This window comes from Crinia signifera, chromosome 8 (assembly GCF_055691185.1).
Source record: "Crinia signifera chromosome 8, ASM5569118v1, whole genome shotgun sequence".
NCBI lineage: Eukaryota > Metazoa > Chordata > Amphibia > Anura > Myobatrachidae > Crinia > Crinia signifera.
In genome coordinates this window covers 73971006-73985744 of record NC_139224.1, presented here as the reverse complement: position 1 = coordinate 73985744, position 14739 = coordinate 73971006, and the positions used below count along the sequence as shown (strand labels likewise).

The 14739-nt window shown below is 39.7% G+C and overlaps 7 non-coding genes and 25 pseudogenes across 7 annotated transcripts; all 32 read left to right on the top strand.

Moving 5' to 3' along the window:
* The first annotated feature begins 38 nt into the window (after positions 1-38).
* LOC146029332 (5S ribosomal RNA) lies at positions 39-156 on the top strand (annotated as a pseudogene).
* A 346-nt stretch (positions 157-502) lies between these two features.
* On the top strand, positions 503-621 carry LOC146028433 (5S ribosomal RNA; annotated as a pseudogene).
* A 345-nt stretch (positions 622-966) lies between these two features.
* LOC146028029 (5S ribosomal RNA) lies at positions 967-1085 on the top strand (annotated as a pseudogene).
* A 347-nt stretch (positions 1086-1432) lies between these two features.
* Positions 1433-1551, top strand: LOC146032487 (5S ribosomal RNA). The gene has a single exon (XR_014457919.1). It is a non-coding gene; the product is annotated as a 5S ribosomal RNA (ribosomal RNA).
* Positions 1552-1896: 345 nt separating this feature from the next.
* LOC146029626 (5S ribosomal RNA) lies at positions 1897-2014 on the top strand (annotated as a pseudogene).
* Positions 2015-2359: 345 nt separating this feature from the next.
* Positions 2360-2478, top strand: LOC146028432 (5S ribosomal RNA; annotated as a pseudogene).
* Positions 2479-2825: 347 nt separating this feature from the next.
* LOC146032486 (5S ribosomal RNA) lies at positions 2826-2944 on the top strand. Its single transcript, XR_014457918.1, has one exon. It is a non-coding gene; the product is annotated as a 5S ribosomal RNA (ribosomal RNA).
* Positions 2945-3289: 345 nt separating this feature from the next.
* Positions 3290-3407, top strand: LOC146029624 (5S ribosomal RNA; annotated as a pseudogene).
* Positions 3408-3752: 345 nt separating this feature from the next.
* On the top strand, positions 3753-3871 carry LOC146028430 (5S ribosomal RNA; annotated as a pseudogene).
* A 346-nt stretch (positions 3872-4217) lies between these two features.
* LOC146029620 (5S ribosomal RNA) lies at positions 4218-4336 on the top strand (annotated as a pseudogene).
* A 346-nt stretch (positions 4337-4682) lies between these two features.
* On the top strand, positions 4683-4801 carry LOC146033100 (5S ribosomal RNA). Its single transcript, XR_014458510.1, has one exon. It is a non-coding gene; the product is annotated as a 5S ribosomal RNA (ribosomal RNA).
* Positions 4802-5146: 345 nt separating this feature from the next.
* Positions 5147-5265, top strand: LOC146034601 (5S ribosomal RNA). Its single transcript, XR_014460005.1, has one exon. It is a non-coding gene; the product is annotated as a 5S ribosomal RNA (ribosomal RNA).
* A 345-nt stretch (positions 5266-5610) lies between these two features.
* On the top strand, positions 5611-5729 carry LOC146029148 (5S ribosomal RNA; annotated as a pseudogene).
* A 345-nt stretch (positions 5730-6074) lies between these two features.
* Positions 6075-6193, top strand: LOC146028689 (5S ribosomal RNA; annotated as a pseudogene).
* A 343-nt stretch (positions 6194-6536) lies between these two features.
* LOC146028239 (5S ribosomal RNA) lies at positions 6537-6655 on the top strand (annotated as a pseudogene).
* A 345-nt stretch (positions 6656-7000) lies between these two features.
* Positions 7001-7119, top strand: LOC146034600 (5S ribosomal RNA). Its single transcript, XR_014460004.1, has one exon. It is a non-coding gene; the product is annotated as a 5S ribosomal RNA (ribosomal RNA).
* A 345-nt stretch (positions 7120-7464) lies between these two features.
* Positions 7465-7583, top strand: LOC146029147 (5S ribosomal RNA; annotated as a pseudogene).
* Positions 7584-7928: 345 nt separating this feature from the next.
* LOC146028688 (5S ribosomal RNA) lies at positions 7929-8047 on the top strand (annotated as a pseudogene).
* A 343-nt stretch (positions 8048-8390) lies between these two features.
* On the top strand, positions 8391-8509 carry LOC146028238 (5S ribosomal RNA; annotated as a pseudogene).
* A 345-nt stretch (positions 8510-8854) lies between these two features.
* On the top strand, positions 8855-8973 carry LOC146027807 (5S ribosomal RNA; annotated as a pseudogene).
* Positions 8974-9318: 345 nt separating this feature from the next.
* Positions 9319-9436, top strand: LOC146029558 (5S ribosomal RNA; annotated as a pseudogene).
* A 346-nt stretch (positions 9437-9782) lies between these two features.
* Positions 9783-9901, top strand: LOC146028429 (5S ribosomal RNA; annotated as a pseudogene).
* Positions 9902-10246: 345 nt separating this feature from the next.
* On the top strand, positions 10247-10365 carry LOC146028034 (5S ribosomal RNA; annotated as a pseudogene).
* A 347-nt stretch (positions 10366-10712) lies between these two features.
* LOC146032485 (5S ribosomal RNA) lies at positions 10713-10831 on the top strand. The gene has a single exon (XR_014457917.1). It is a non-coding gene; the product is annotated as a 5S ribosomal RNA (ribosomal RNA).
* A 345-nt stretch (positions 10832-11176) lies between these two features.
* Positions 11177-11294, top strand: LOC146029623 (5S ribosomal RNA; annotated as a pseudogene).
* Positions 11295-11639: 345 nt separating this feature from the next.
* Positions 11640-11758, top strand: LOC146028428 (5S ribosomal RNA; annotated as a pseudogene).
* A 346-nt stretch (positions 11759-12104) lies between these two features.
* Positions 12105-12223, top strand: LOC146029519 (5S ribosomal RNA; annotated as a pseudogene).
* A 345-nt stretch (positions 12224-12568) lies between these two features.
* On the top strand, positions 12569-12687 carry LOC146028033 (5S ribosomal RNA; annotated as a pseudogene).
* Positions 12688-13034: 347 nt separating this feature from the next.
* Positions 13035-13153, top strand: LOC146032484 (5S ribosomal RNA). Its single transcript, XR_014457916.1, has one exon. It is a non-coding gene; the product is annotated as a 5S ribosomal RNA (ribosomal RNA).
* Positions 13154-13498: 345 nt separating this feature from the next.
* On the top strand, positions 13499-13616 carry LOC146029621 (5S ribosomal RNA; annotated as a pseudogene).
* Positions 13617-13961: 345 nt separating this feature from the next.
* LOC146028914 (5S ribosomal RNA) lies at positions 13962-14080 on the top strand (annotated as a pseudogene).
* A 346-nt stretch (positions 14081-14426) lies between these two features.
* Positions 14427-14545, top strand: LOC146029619 (5S ribosomal RNA; annotated as a pseudogene).
* The last annotated feature ends 194 nt before the right edge of the window (positions 14546-14739 follow it).

Below are 14739 nucleotides of genomic sequence, written 5' to 3'. Positions count from 1 at the left end.
GATAGAAGTAGAAGTGGGCAAAAAAGTGCCTGCATCTCACCTACAGCCATACCACATTGGATAGGCCCAATCTCGTCTCATCTTGGAAGCCAAGCAGTGTTGGCCTGGTTAGTACTTGGGTGGGAGACCACATGGGAACACCAGGTGCTGTAGGTTTTTTCACATTACTGGCAAATTGTTTTTATTCTCTAGCTATTTAAATTGGAAACTTTTTCTTTTTATTGCAAAGCACAGACATTTGGAAGAGGTCAAACAGACACAATAGCCATCACCTAAAGACTTACCACACTGTTTAGGCCAAATTCAAACTGCTTTTGGCAGCTAAACAGTGTTGAGCCTCTTTAGTAGTTTAATTTAAGACCCCCTGCTAATATCATGTCCTGTAGGTCTTTTTACATTACCAACACATGATTTTTTTCAGTAAGCCAATACAGTTAGGAAACTTTTTTATTAGCTTACCTGGTGATAGAAGTAGAAGAGGGCAAAAAAGTGCCTGTATCTCAACTACAGCCATACCACATTGGATAGGCCCAATCTCGTCTGATATTAGAAGCTAAGCAGTGTTGGGCCTGGTTAGTACTTGGGTGGGAGACCACATGGGAACACCAGGTGCTGTAGGTTTTTTCACATTACTGGCAAATTGTTTTTATTCTCTAGCTATTTAAATTGGAAACTTTTTCTTTTTATTGCCAGCACAGACATTTGGAAGAGGTCAAACAGACACAATAGCCATCACCTAAAGACTTACCACACTGTTTAGGCCCAATTCAAAATGTTTTTGGCAGCTAAACAGTGTTGAGCCTCTTTAGTAGTTTAATTTAAGACCCCCTGCTAATATCATGTCCTGTAGGTCTTTTTACATTACCTACACATGATTTTTTTCAGTAAGCCAATACAGTTAGGAAACTTTTTCATTAGCTTACCTGGTGATAGAAGTAGAAGAGGGCAAAAAAGTGACTGTATCTCACCTACAGCCATACCACATTGAATAGGCCCAATCTCGTCTGGTCTTGGAAGCTAAGCAGTGTTGGGCCTGGTCAGTACTTGCGTGGGATACCACATGGGAACACCAGGTGCTGTAGGTTTTTTCACATTAATGACAAATTGTTTTTATTCTCTAGCTATTTAAATTGGAAACTTTTTCTTTTTATTGCCAGCACAGACATTTGGAAGAGGTCAAACAGACACAATAGCCATCACCTAAAGACTTACCACACTGTTTAGGCCCAATTCCAACTGCTTTTGGCAGCTAAACAGTGGTGAGCCTCTTTAGTAGTTTAATTTAAGACCCCCTGCTAAGATCATGTCCTGTAGGTCTTTTTACATTACCAACACATGATTTTTTTTCAGTGAGCCAATACAGTTAGGAAACTTTTTTATTAGCTTACCTGGTGATAGAAGTAGAAGTGGGCAAAAAAAGTGCCTGCATCTCACCTACAGCCATACCACATTGGATAGGCCCAATCTCGTCTGATCTTGGAAGCTAAGCAGTGTTGGGCCTGGTTAGTACTTGGGTGGGAGACCACATGGGAACACCAGGTGCTGTAGGTTTTTTCACATTACTGGCAAATTGTTTTTATTCTCTAGCTATTTAAATTGGAAACTTTTTATTTTTATTGCCAGCACAGACATTTGGAAGAGGTCAAACAGACACAATAGCCATCACATAAAGACTTACCACACTGTTTTTGCCCAATTCCAACTGCTTTTGGCAGCTAAACAGTGTTGAGCCTCTTTAGTAGTTTAATTTAAGACCCCCTGCTAATATCATGTCCTGTAGGTCTTTTTACATTACCAACACATGATTTTTTTCAGTTAGCCAATGTAGTTAGGAAACTTTTTTATTAGCTTACCTGGTGATAGAAGTAGAAGTGGGCAAAAAAGTGCCTGCATCTCACCTACAGCCATACCACATTGGATAGGCCCAATCTCGTCTCATCTTGGAAGCCAAGCAGTGTTTGCCTGGTTAGTACTTGGATGGGAGACCACATGGGAACACCAGGTGCTGTAGGTTTTTTCACATTACTGGCAAATTGTTTTTATTCTCTAGCTATTTAAATTGGAAACTTTTTCTTTTTATTCCAAAGCACAGACATTTGGAAGAGGTCAAACAGACACAATAGCCATCACCTAAAGACTTACCACACTGTTCAGGCCCAATTCCAACTGCTTTTGGCAGCTAAACAGTGTTGAGCCTCTTTAGTAGTTTAATTTAAGACCCCCTGCTAATATCATGTCCTGTAGGTCTTTTTACATTACCAACACATGATTTTTTTAGTAAGCCAATACAGTTAGGAAACTTTTTTATTAGCTTACCTGGTGATAGAAGTAGAAGAGGGCAAAAAAGTGCCTGTATCTCAACTACAGCCATACCACATTGGATAGGCCCAATCTCGTCTGATATTAGAAGCTAAGCAGTGTTGGGCCTGGTTAGTACTTGGGTGGGAGACCACATGGGAACACCAGGTGCTGTAGGTTTTTTCACATTAATGACAAATTGTTTTTATTCTCTAGCTATTTAAATTGGAAACTTTTTCTTTTTATTGCCAGCACAGACATTTGGAAGAGGTCAAACAGACACAATAGCCATCACCTAAAGACTTACCACACTGTTTAGGCCCAATTCCAACTGCTTTTGGCAGCTAAACAGTGGTGAGCCTCTTTAGTAGTTTAATTTAAGACCCCCTGCTAAGATCATGTCCTGTAGGTCTTTTTACATTACCAACACATGATTTTTTTTCAGTGAGCCAATACAGTTAGGAAACTTTTTTATTAGCTTACCTGGTGATAGAAGTAGAAGTGGGCAAAAAAAGTGCCTGCATCTCACCTACAGCCATACCACATTGGATAGGCCCAATCTCGTCTGATCTTGGAAGCTAAGCAGTGTTGGGCCTGGTTAGTACTTGGGTGGGAGACCACATGGGAACACCAGGTGCTGTAGGTTTTTTCACATTACTGGCAAATTGTTTTTATTCTCTAGCTATTTAAATTGGAAACTTTTTATTTTTATTGCCAGCACAGACATTTGGAAGAGGTCAAACAGACACAATAGCCATCACATAAAGACTTACCACACTGTTTTTGCCCAATTCCAACTGCTTTTGGCAGCTAAACAGTGTTGAGCCTCTTTAGTAGTTTAATTTAAGACCCCCTGCTAATATCATGTCCTGTAGGTCTTTTTACATTACCAACACATGATTTTTTTCAGTTAGCCAATGTAGTTAGGAAACTTTTTTATTAGCTTACCTGGTGATAGAAGTAGAAGTGGGCAAAAAAGTGCCTGCATCTCACCTACAGCCATACCACATTGGATAGGCCCAATCTCGTCTCATCTTGGAAGCCAAGCAGTGTTTGCCTGGTTAGTACTTGGATGGGAGACCACATGGGAACACCAGGTGCTGTAGGTTTTTTCACATTACTGGCAAATTGTTTTTATTCTCTAGCTATTTAAATTGGAAACTTTTTCTTTTTATTCCAAAGCACAGACATTTGGAAGAGGTCAAACAGACACAATAGCCATCACCTAAAGACTTACCACACTGTTCAGGCCCAATTCCAACTGCTTTTGGCAGCTAAACAGTGTTGAGCCTCTTTAGTAGTTTAATTTAAGACCCCCTGCTAATATCATGTCCTGTAGGTCTTTTTACATTACCAACACATGATTTTTTTAGTAAGCCAATACAGTTAGGAAACTTTTTTATTAGCTTACCTGGTGATAGAAGTAGAAGAGGGCAAAAAAGTGCCTGTATCTCAACTACAGCCATACCACATTGGATAGGCCCAATCTCGTCTGATATTAGAAGCTAAGCAGTGTTGGGCCTGGTTAGTACTTGGGTGGGAGACCACATGGGAACACCAGGTGCTGTAGGTTTTTTCACATTACTGGCAAATTGTTTTTATTCTCTAGCTATTTAAATTGGAAACTTTTTCTTTTTATTGCCAGCACAGACATTTGGAAGAGGTCAAACAGACACAATAGCCATCACCTAAAGACTTACCACACTGTTTAGGCCCAATTCCAAATGTTTTTGGCAGCTAAACAGTGTTGAGCCTCTTTAGTAGTTCAATTTAAGACCCCCTGCTAATATCATGTCCTGTAGGTCTTTTTACATTACCTACATATGATTTTTTTTCAGTAAGCCAATACAGTTAGGAAACTTTTTTATTAGCTTACCTGGTGATAGAAGTAGAAGAGGGCAAAAAAGTGACTGTATCTCACCTACAGCCATACCACATTGGATAGGCCCAATCTTGTCTCATCTTGTAAGCCAAGCAGTGTTGGACCTGGTTAGTACTTGGGTGGGAGACCACATAGGAACACCAGGTGCTGTAGGTTTTTTCACATTAATGGCAAATTGTTTTTATTCTCTAGCTATTTGAATTGGAAACTTTTTCTTTTTATTGCCAGCACAGACATTTGGAAGAGGTCAAACAGACACAATAGCCATCACCTAAAGACTTACCACACTGTTTAGGCCCAATTCCAACTGCTTTTGGCAGCTAAACAGTGGTGAGCCTCTTTAGTAGTTTAATTTAAGACCCCCTGCTAAGATCATGTCCTGTAGGTCTTTTTACATTACCAACACATGATTTTTTTTCAGAGAGCTAATACAGTTTGGGAACTTTTTTATTAGCTTACCTGGTGATAGAAGTAGAAGAGGGCAAAAAAGTGTCTGTATCTCACCTACAGCCATACCACATTGTATAGGCCCAATCTCGTCTGATCTTGGAAGCTAAGCAGTGTTGGGCCTGGTTAGTACTTGGGTGGGAGACCACATGGGAACACCAGGTGCTGTAGGTTTTTTCACATTACTGGCAAATTGTTTTTATTCTCTAGCTATTTAAATTGGAAACTTTTTATTTTTATTGCCAGCACAGATATTTGGAAGAGGTCAAACAGACACAATAGCCATCACATAAAGACTTACCACACTGTTTTTGCCCAATTCCAACTGCTTTTGGCAGCTAAACAGTGTTGAGCCTCTTTAGTAGTTTAATTTAAGACCCCCTGCTAATATCATGTCCTGTAGGTCTTTTTACATTACCAACACATGATTTTTTTCAGTAAGCCAATACAGTTAAGACACTTTTTTATTGGCTTACCTGGTGATAGAAGTAGAAGAGGGCAAAAAAGTGCCTGTATGTCACCTACAGCCATACCACATTGGAAAGGCCCAATCTCGTCTGATCTTGGAAGCTAAGCAGTGTTGGGCCTGGTTAGTACTTGGGTTGGAGACCTCATGGGAACACCAGGTGCTGTAGGTTTTTTCACATTACTGGCAAATTGTTTTTATTCTCTAGCTATTAAATTTGGAAACTTTTTCTTTTTATTGCCAGCACAGACATTTTGAAGAGGTCAAACAGACACAATAGCCATTACCTAAAGACTTACCACACTGTTTAGGCCCAATTCCAACTGCTTTTGGCAGCTAAACAGTGTTGAGCCTCTTTAGTAGTTTAATTTAAGACCCCCTGCTAATATCATGTCCTGTAGGACTTTTTACATTACCAACACATGATTTTTTTCAGTAAGCCAATACATTTAGGAAACTTTTTTATTAGCTTACCTGGTGATAGAAGTAGAAGAGGGCAAAAAAGTGCCTGTATCTCATCTACAGCCATACCACATTGGATAGGCCCAATCTCGTCTGATCTTGGAAGCTAAGCAGTTTTGGGTCTGGTTAGTGTTTGGGTGGGAGACCACATGGGAACACCAGGTGCTGTAGGTTTTTCACATTACTGGCAAATAGTTTTTATTCTCTAGCTATTTAAATTGGAAACTTTTTCTTTTTATTGCCAGCACAGACATTTGGAAGAGGTCAAACTGACACAATAGCCATCACCTAAAGACTTACCACACTGTTTAGGCCCAATTCCAACTGCTTTTGGCAGCTAAACAGTGTTGAGCCTCTTTAGTAGTTTAATTTAAGACCCCCTGCTAATATCATGTCCTGTAGGACTTTTTACATTACCAACACATGATTTTTTTTCAGTAAGCCAATACATTTAGGAAACATTTTTATTAGCTTACCTGGTGATAGAAGTAGAAGAGGGCAAAAAAGTGCCTGTATCTCATCTACAGCCATACCACATTGGATAGGCCCAATCTCGTCTGATCTTGGAAGCTAAGCAGTTTTGGGTCTGGTTAGTGCTTGGGTGGGAGACCACATGGGAACACCAGGTGCTGTAGGTTTTTTACATTACTGGCAAATAGTTTTTATTCTCTAGCTATTTAAATTGGAAACTTTTTCTTTTTATTGCCAGCACAGACATTTGGAAGAGGTCAAACAGACACAATAGCCATCACCTAAAGACTTACCACACTGTTTAGGCCCAATTCCAACTGCTTTTGGCAGCTAAACAGTGTTGAGCCTCTTTAGTAGTTTAATTTAAGACCCCCTGCTAATATCGTGTCCTGTAGGTCTTTTTACATTACCAACACATGTTTTTTTCAGTAAGCCAATACAGTTCGGAAACTTTTTTATTAGCTTACCTGGTGATAGAAGTAGAAGAGGGCAAAAAAGTGCCTGTATCTCATCTACAGCCATACCACATTGGATAGGCCCAATCTTGTCTGATCTTGGAAGCTATGCAGTGTTGGGCCTGGTTAGTACTTGGGTGGGAGACCACATGGGAACACCAGGTGCTGTAGGTTTTTTCACATTACTGGCAAATTGTTTTTATTCTCTAGCTATTTAAATTGGAAACTTTTTCTTTTTATTGCAAGCACAGACATTTGGAAGAGGTCAAACAGACACAATAGCCATCACCTAAAGACTTACCACACTGTTTTTGCCCAATTCCAACTGCTTTTGGCAGCTAAACAGTGTTGAGCCTCTTTAGTAGTTTAATTTAAGACCCCCTGCTAATATCATGTCCTGTAGGTCTTTTTACATTACCAACACATGATTTTTTTCAGTAAGCCAATACAGTTAAGACACTTTTTTATTGGCTTACCTGGTGATAGAAGTAGAAGAGGGCAAAAAAGTGCCTGTATGTCACCTACAGCCATACCACATTGGAAAGGCCCAATCTCGTCTGATCTTGGAAGCTAAGCAGTGTTGGGCCTGGTTAGTACTTGGGTTGGAGACCTCATGGGAACACCAGGTGCTGTAGGTTTTTTCACATTACTGGCAAATTGTTTTTATTCTCTAGCTATTAAATTTGGAAACTTTTTCTTTTTATTGCCAGCACAGACATTTTGAAGAGGTCAAACAGACACAATAGCCATTACCTAAAGACTTACCACACTGTTTAGGCCCAATTCCAACTGCTTTTGGCAGCTAAACAGTGTTGAGCCTCTTTAGTAGTTTAATTTAAGACCCCCTGCTAATATCATGTCCTGTAGGACTTTTTACATTACCAACACATGATTTTTTTCAGTAAGCCAATACATTTAGGAAACTTTTTTATTAGCTTACCTGGTGATAGAAGTAGAAGAGGGCAAAAAAGTGCCTGTATCTCATCTACAGCCATACCACATTGGATAGGCCCAATCTCGTCTGATCTTGGAAGCTAAGCAGTTTTGGGTCTGGTTAGTGTTTGGGTGGGAGACCACATGGGAACACCAGGTGCTGTAGGTTTTTCACATTACTGGCAAATAGTTTTTATTCTCTAGCTATTTAAATTGGAAACTTTTTCTTTTTATTGCCAGCACAGACATTTGGAAGAGGTCAAACTGACACAATAGCCATCACCTAAAGACTTACCACACTGTTTAGGCCCAATTTCAACTGCTTTTGGCAGCTAAACAGTGTTGAGCCTCTTTAGTAGTTTAATTTAAGACCCCCTGCTAATATCATGTCCTGTAGGACTTTTTACATTACCAACACATGATTTTTTTTCAGTAAGCCAATACATTTAGGAAACATTTTTATTAGCTTACCTGGTGATAGAAGTAGAAGAGGGCAAAAAAGTGCCTGTATCTCATCTACAGCCATACCACATTGGATAGGCCCAATCTCGTCTGATCTTGGAAGCTAAGCAGTTTTGGGTCTGGTTAGTGCTTGGGTGGGAGACCACATGGGAACACCAGGTGCTGTAGGTTTTTTACATTACTGGCAAATAGTTTTTATTCTCTAGCTATTTAAATTGGAAACTTTTTCTTTTTATTGCCAGCACAGACATTTGGAAGAGGTCAAACAGACACAATAGCCATCACCTAAAGACTTACCACACTGTTTAGGCCCAATTCCAACTGCTTTTGGCAGCTAAACAGTGTTGAGCCTCTTTAGTAGTTTAATTTAAGACCCCCTGCTAATATCGTGTCCTGTAGGTCTTTTTACATTACCAACACATGTTTTTTTCAGTAAGCCAATACAGTTCGGAAACTTTTTTATTAGCTTACCTGGTGATAGAAGTAGAAGAGGGCAAAAAAGTGCCTGTATCTCATCTACAGCCATACCACATTGGATAGGCCCAATCTTGTCTGATCTTGGAAGCTATGCAGTGTTGGGCCTGGTTAGTACTTGGGTGGGAGACCACATGGGAACACCAGGTGCTGTAGGTTTTTTCACATTACTGGCAAATTGTTTTTATTCTCTAGCTATTTAAATTGGAAACTTTTTCTTTTTATTGCCAGCACAGACATTTGGAAGAGGTCAAACAGACACAATAGCCATCACCTAAAGACTTACCACACTGTTTTTGCCCAATTCCAACTGCTTTTGGCAGCTAAACAGTGTTGAGCCTCTTTAGTAGTTTAATTTAAGACCCCCTGCTAATATCATGTCCTGTAGGACTTTTTACATTACCAACACATGATTTTTTTCAGTAAGCCAATACAGTTAGGAAACTTTTTTATTAGCTTACCTGGTGATAGAAGTAGAAGAGGGCAAAAAAGTGCCTGTATCTCATCTACAGCTATACCACATTGGATAGGCCCAATCTCGTCAGATCTTGGAAGCTAAGCAGTGTTGGGCCTGGTTAGTACTTGGGTTGGAGACCTCATGGGAACACCAGGTGCTGTAGGTTTTTTCACATTAATGACAAATTGTTTTTATTCTCTAGCTATTTAAATTGGAAACTTTTTCTTTTTATTGCCAGCACAGACATTTGGAAGAGGTCAAACAGACACAATAGCCATCACCTAAAGACTTACCACACTGTTTAGGCCCAATTCCAACTGCTTTTGGCAGCTAAACAGTGTTGAGCCTCTTTAGTAGTTTAATTTAAGACCCCCTGCTAATATCATGTCCTGTAGGTCTTTTTACATTACCAACACATGATTTTTTTCAGTTAGCCAATGTAGTTAGGAAACTTTTTTATTAGCTTACCTGGTGATAGAAGTAGAAGTGGGCAAAAAAGTGCCTGCATCTCACCTACAGCCATACCACATTGGATAGGCCCAATCTCGTCTCATCTTGGAAGCCAAGCAGTGTTGGCCTGGTTAGTACTTGGGTGGGAGACCACATGGGAACACCAGGTGCTGTATGTTTTTTCACATTACTGGCAAATTGTTTTTATTCTCTAGCTATTTAAATTGGAAACTTTTTCTTTTTATTGCAAAGCACAGACATTTGGAAGAGGTCAAACAGACACAATAGCCATCACCTAAAGACTTACCACACTGTTTAGGCCAAATTCAAACTGCTTTTGGCAGCTAAACAGTGTTGAGCCTCTTTAGTAGTTTAATTTAAGACCCCCTGCTAATATCATGTCCTGTAGGTCTTTTTACATTACCAACACATGATTTTTTTCAGTAAGCCAATACAGTTAGGAAACTTTTTTATTAGCTTACCTGGTGATAGAAGTAGAAGAGGGCAAAAAAGTGCCTGTATCTCAACTACAGCCATACCACATTGGATAGGCCCAATCTCGTCTGATATTAGAAGCTAAGCAGTGTTGGGCCTGGTTAGTACTTGGGTGGGAGACCACATGGGAACACCAGGTGCTGTAGGTTTTTTCACATTACTGGCAAATTGTTTTTATTCTCTAGCTATTTAAATTGGAAACTTTTTCTTTTTATTGCCAGCACAGACATTTGGAAGAGGTCAAACAGACACAATAGCCATCACCTAAAGACTTACCACACTGTTTAGGCCCAATTCAAAATGTTTTTGGCAGCTAAACAGTGTTGAGCCTCTTTAGTAGTTTAATTTAAGACCCCCTGCTAATATCATGTCCTGTAGGTCTTTTTACATTACCTACACATGATTTTTTTCAGTAAGCCAATACAGTTAGGAAACTTTTTCATTAGCTTACCTGGTGATAGAAGTAGAAGAGGGCAAAAAAGTGACTGTATCTCACCTACAGCCATACCACATTGGATAGGCCCAATCTCGTCTGGTCTTGGAAGCTAAGCAGTGTTGGGCCTGGTCAGTACTTGCGTGGGATACCACATGGGAACACCAGGTGCTGTAGGTTTTTTCACATTAATGACAAATTGTTTTTATTCTCTAGCTATTTAAATTGGAAACTTTTTCTTTTTATTGCCAGCACAGACATTTGGAAGAGGTCAAACAGACACAATAGCCATCACCTAAAGACTTACCACACTGTTTAGGCCCAATTCCAACTGCTTTTGGCAGCTAAACAGTGGTGAGCCTCTTTAGTAGTTTAATTTAAGACCCCCTGCTAAGATCATGTCCTGTAGGTCTTTTTACATTACCAACACATGATTTTTTTTCAGTGAGCCAATACAGTTAGGAAACTTTTTTATTAGCTTACCTGGTGATAGAAGTAGAAGTGGGCAAAAAAAGTGCCTGCATCTCACCTACAGCCATACCACATTGGATAGGCCCAATCTCGTCTGATCTTGGAAGCTAAGCAGTGTTGGGCCTGGTTAGTACTTGGGTGGGAGACCACATGGGAACACCAGGTGCTGTAGGTTTTTTCACATTACTGGCAAATTGTTTTTATTCTCTAGCTATTTAAATTGGAAACTTTTTATTTTTATTGCCAGCACAGACATTTGGAAGAGGTCAAACAGACACAATAGCCATCACATAAAGACTTACCACACTGTTTTTGCCCAATTCCAACTGCTTTTGGCAGCTAAACAGTGTTGAGCCTCTTTAGTAGTTTAATTTAAGACCCCCTGCTAATATCATGTCCTGTAGGTCTTTTTACATTACCAACACATGATTTTTTTCAGTTAGCCAATGTAGTTAGGAAACTTTTTTATTAGCTTACCTGGTGATAGAAGTAGAAGTGGGCAAAAAAGTGCCTGCATCTCACCTACAGCCATACCACATTGGATAGGCCCAATCTCGTCTCATCTTGGAAGCCAAGCAGTGTTTGCCTGGTTAGTACTTGGATGGGAGACCACATGGGAACACCAGGTGCTGTAGGTTTTTTCACATTACTGGCAAATTGTTTTTATTCTCTAGCTATTTAAATTGGAAACTTTTTCTTTTTATTCCAAAGCACAGACATTTGGAAGAGGTCAAACAGACACAATAGCCATCACCTAAAGACTTACCACACTGTTCAGGCCCAATTCCAACTGCTTTTAGCAGCTAAACAGTGTTAAGCCTCTTTAGTAGTTTAATTTAAGACCCCCTGCTAATATCATGTCCTGTAGGTCTTTTTACATTACCAACACATGATTTTTTTAGTAAGCCAATACAGTTAGGAAACTTTTTTATTAGCTTACCTGGTGATAGAAGTAGAAGAGGGCAAAAAAGTGCCTGTATCTTAACTACAGCCATACCACATTGGATAGGCCCAATCTCGTCTGATATTAGAAGCTAAGCAGTGTTGGGCCTGGTTAGTACTTGGGTGGGAGACCACATGGGAACACCAGGTGCTGTAGGTTTTTTCACATTACTGGCAAATTGTTCTTATTCTCTAGCTATTTAAATTGGAAACTTTTTCTTTTTATTGCCAGCACAGACATTTGGAAGAGGTCAAACAGACACAATAGCCATCACCTAAAGACTTACCACACTGTTTAGGCCCAATTCCAAATGTTTTTGGCAGCTAAACAGTGTTGAGCCTCTTTAGTAGTTTAATTTAAGACCCCCTGCTAATATCATGTCCTGTAGGTCTTTTTACATTACCTACATATGATTTTTTTTCAGTAAGCCAATACAGTTAGGAAACTTTTTTATTAGCTTACCTGGTGATAGAAGTAGAAGAGGGCAAAAAAGTGACTGTATCTCACCTACAGCCATACCACATTGGATAGGCCCAATCTTGTCTCATCTTGTAAGCCAAGCAGTGTTGGACCTGGTTAGTACTTGGGTGGGAGACCACATGGGAACACCAGGTGCTGTAGGTTTTTTCACATTACTGGCAAATTGTTTTTATTCTCTAGCTATTTAAATTGGAAACTTTTTCTTTTTATTGCCAGCACAGACATTTGGAAGAGGTCAAACAGACACAATAGCCATCACCTAAAGACTTACCACACTGTTTAGGCCCAATTCAAAATGTTTTTGGCAGCTAAACAGTGTTGAGCCTCTTTAGTAGTTTAATTTAAGACCCCCTGCTAATATCATGTCCTGTAGGTCTTTTTACATTACCTACACATGATTTTTTTCAGTAAGCCAATACAGTTAGGAAACTTTTTCATTAGCTTACCTGGTGATAGAAGTAGAAGAGGGCAAAAAAGTGACTGTATCTCACCTACAGCCATACCACATTGGATAGGCCCAATCTCGTCTGGTCTTGGAAGCTAAGCAGTGTTGGGCCTGGTCAGTACTTGCGTGGGATACCACATGGGAACACCAGGTGCTGTAGGTTTTTTCACATTAATGACAAATTGTTTTTATTCTCTAGCTATTTAAATTGGAAACTTTTTCTTTTTATTGCCAGCACAGACATTTGGAAGAGGTCAAACAGACACAATAGCCATCACCTAAAGACTTACCACACTGTTTAGGCCCAATTCCAACTGCTTTTGGCAGCTAAACAGTGGTGAGCCTCTTTAGTAGTTTAATTTAAGACCCCCTGCTAAGATCATGTCCTGTAGGTCTTTTTACATTACCAACACATGATTTTTTTTCAGTGAGCCAATACAGTTAGGAAACTTTTTTATTAGCTTACCTGGTGATAGAAGTAGAAGTGGGCAAAAAAAGTGCCTGCATCTCACCTACAGCCATACCACATTGGATAGGCCCAATCTCGTCTGATCTTGGAAGCTAAGCAGTGTTGGGCCTGGTTAGTACTTGGGTGGGAGACCACATGGGAACACCAGGTGCTGTAGGTTTTTTCACATTACTGGCAAATTGTTTTTATTCTCTAGCTATTTAAATTGGAAACTTTTTATTTTTATTGCCAGCACAGACATTTGGAAGAGGTCAAACAGACACAATAGCCATCACATAAAGACTTACCACACTGTTTTTGCCCAATTCCAACTGCTTTTGGCAGCTAAACAGTGTTGAGCCTCTTTAGTAGTTTAATTTAAGACCCCCTGCTAATATCATGTCCTGTAGGTCTTTTTACATTACCAACACATGATTTTTTTCAGTTAGCCAATGTAGTTAGGAAACTTTTTTATTAGCTTACCTGGTGATAGAAGTAGAAGTGGGCAAAAAAGTGCCTGCATCTCACCTACAGCCATACCACATTGGATAGGCCCAATCTCGTCTCATCTTGGAAGCCAAGCAGTGTTTGCCTGGTTAGTACTTGGATGGGAGACCACATGGGAACACCAGGTGCTGTAGGTTTTTTCACATTACTGGCAAATTGTTTTTATTCTCTAGCTATTTAAATTGGAAACTTTTTCTTTTTATTCCAAAGCACAGACATTTGGAAGAGGTCAAACAGACACAATAGCCATCACCTAAAGACTTACCACACTGTTCAGGCCCAATTCCAAGTGCTTTTGGCAGCTAAACAGTGTTGAGCCTCTTTAGTAGTTTAATTTAAGACCCCCTGCTAATATCATGTCCTGTAGGTCTTTTTACATTACCAACACATGATTTTTTTAGTAAGCCAATACAGTTAGGAAACTTTTTTATTAGCTTACCTGGTGATAGAAGTAGAAGAGGGCAAAAAAGTGCCTGTATCTTAACTACAGCCATACCACATTGGATAGGCCCAATCTCGTCTGATATTAGAAGCTAAGCAGTGTTGGGTCTGGTTAGTACTTGGGTGGGAGACCACATGGGAACACCAGGTGCTGTAGGTTTTTTCACATTACTGGCAAATTGTTTTTATTCTCTAGCTATTTAAATTGGAAACTTTTTCTTTTTATTGCCAGCACAGACATTTGGAAGAGGTCAAACAGACACAATAGCCATCACCTAAAGACTTACCACACTGTTTAGGCCCAATTCAAAATGTTTTTGGCAGCTAAACAGTGTTGAGCCTCTTTAGTAGTTTAATTTAAGACCCCCTGCTAATATCATGTCCTGTAGGTCTTTTTACATTACCTACATATGATTTTTTTTCAGTAAGCCAATACAGTTAGGAAACTTTTTTATTAGCTTACCTGGTGATAGAAGTAGAAGAGGGCAAAAAAGTGACTGTATCTCACCTACAGCCATACCACATTGGATAGGCCCAATCTTGTCTCATCTTGTAAGCCAAGCAGTGTTGGACCTGGTTAGTACTTGGGTGGGAGACCACATAGGAACACCAGGTGCTGTAGGTTTTTTCACATTAATGGCAAATTGTTTTTATTCTCTAGCTATTTGAATTGGAAACTTTTTCTTTTTTTGCCAGCACAGACATTTGGAAGAGGTCAAACAGACACAATAGCCATCACCTAAAGACTTACCACACTGTTTAGGCCCAATTCCAACTGCTTTTGGCAGCTAAACAGTGGTGAGCCTCTTTAGTAGTTTA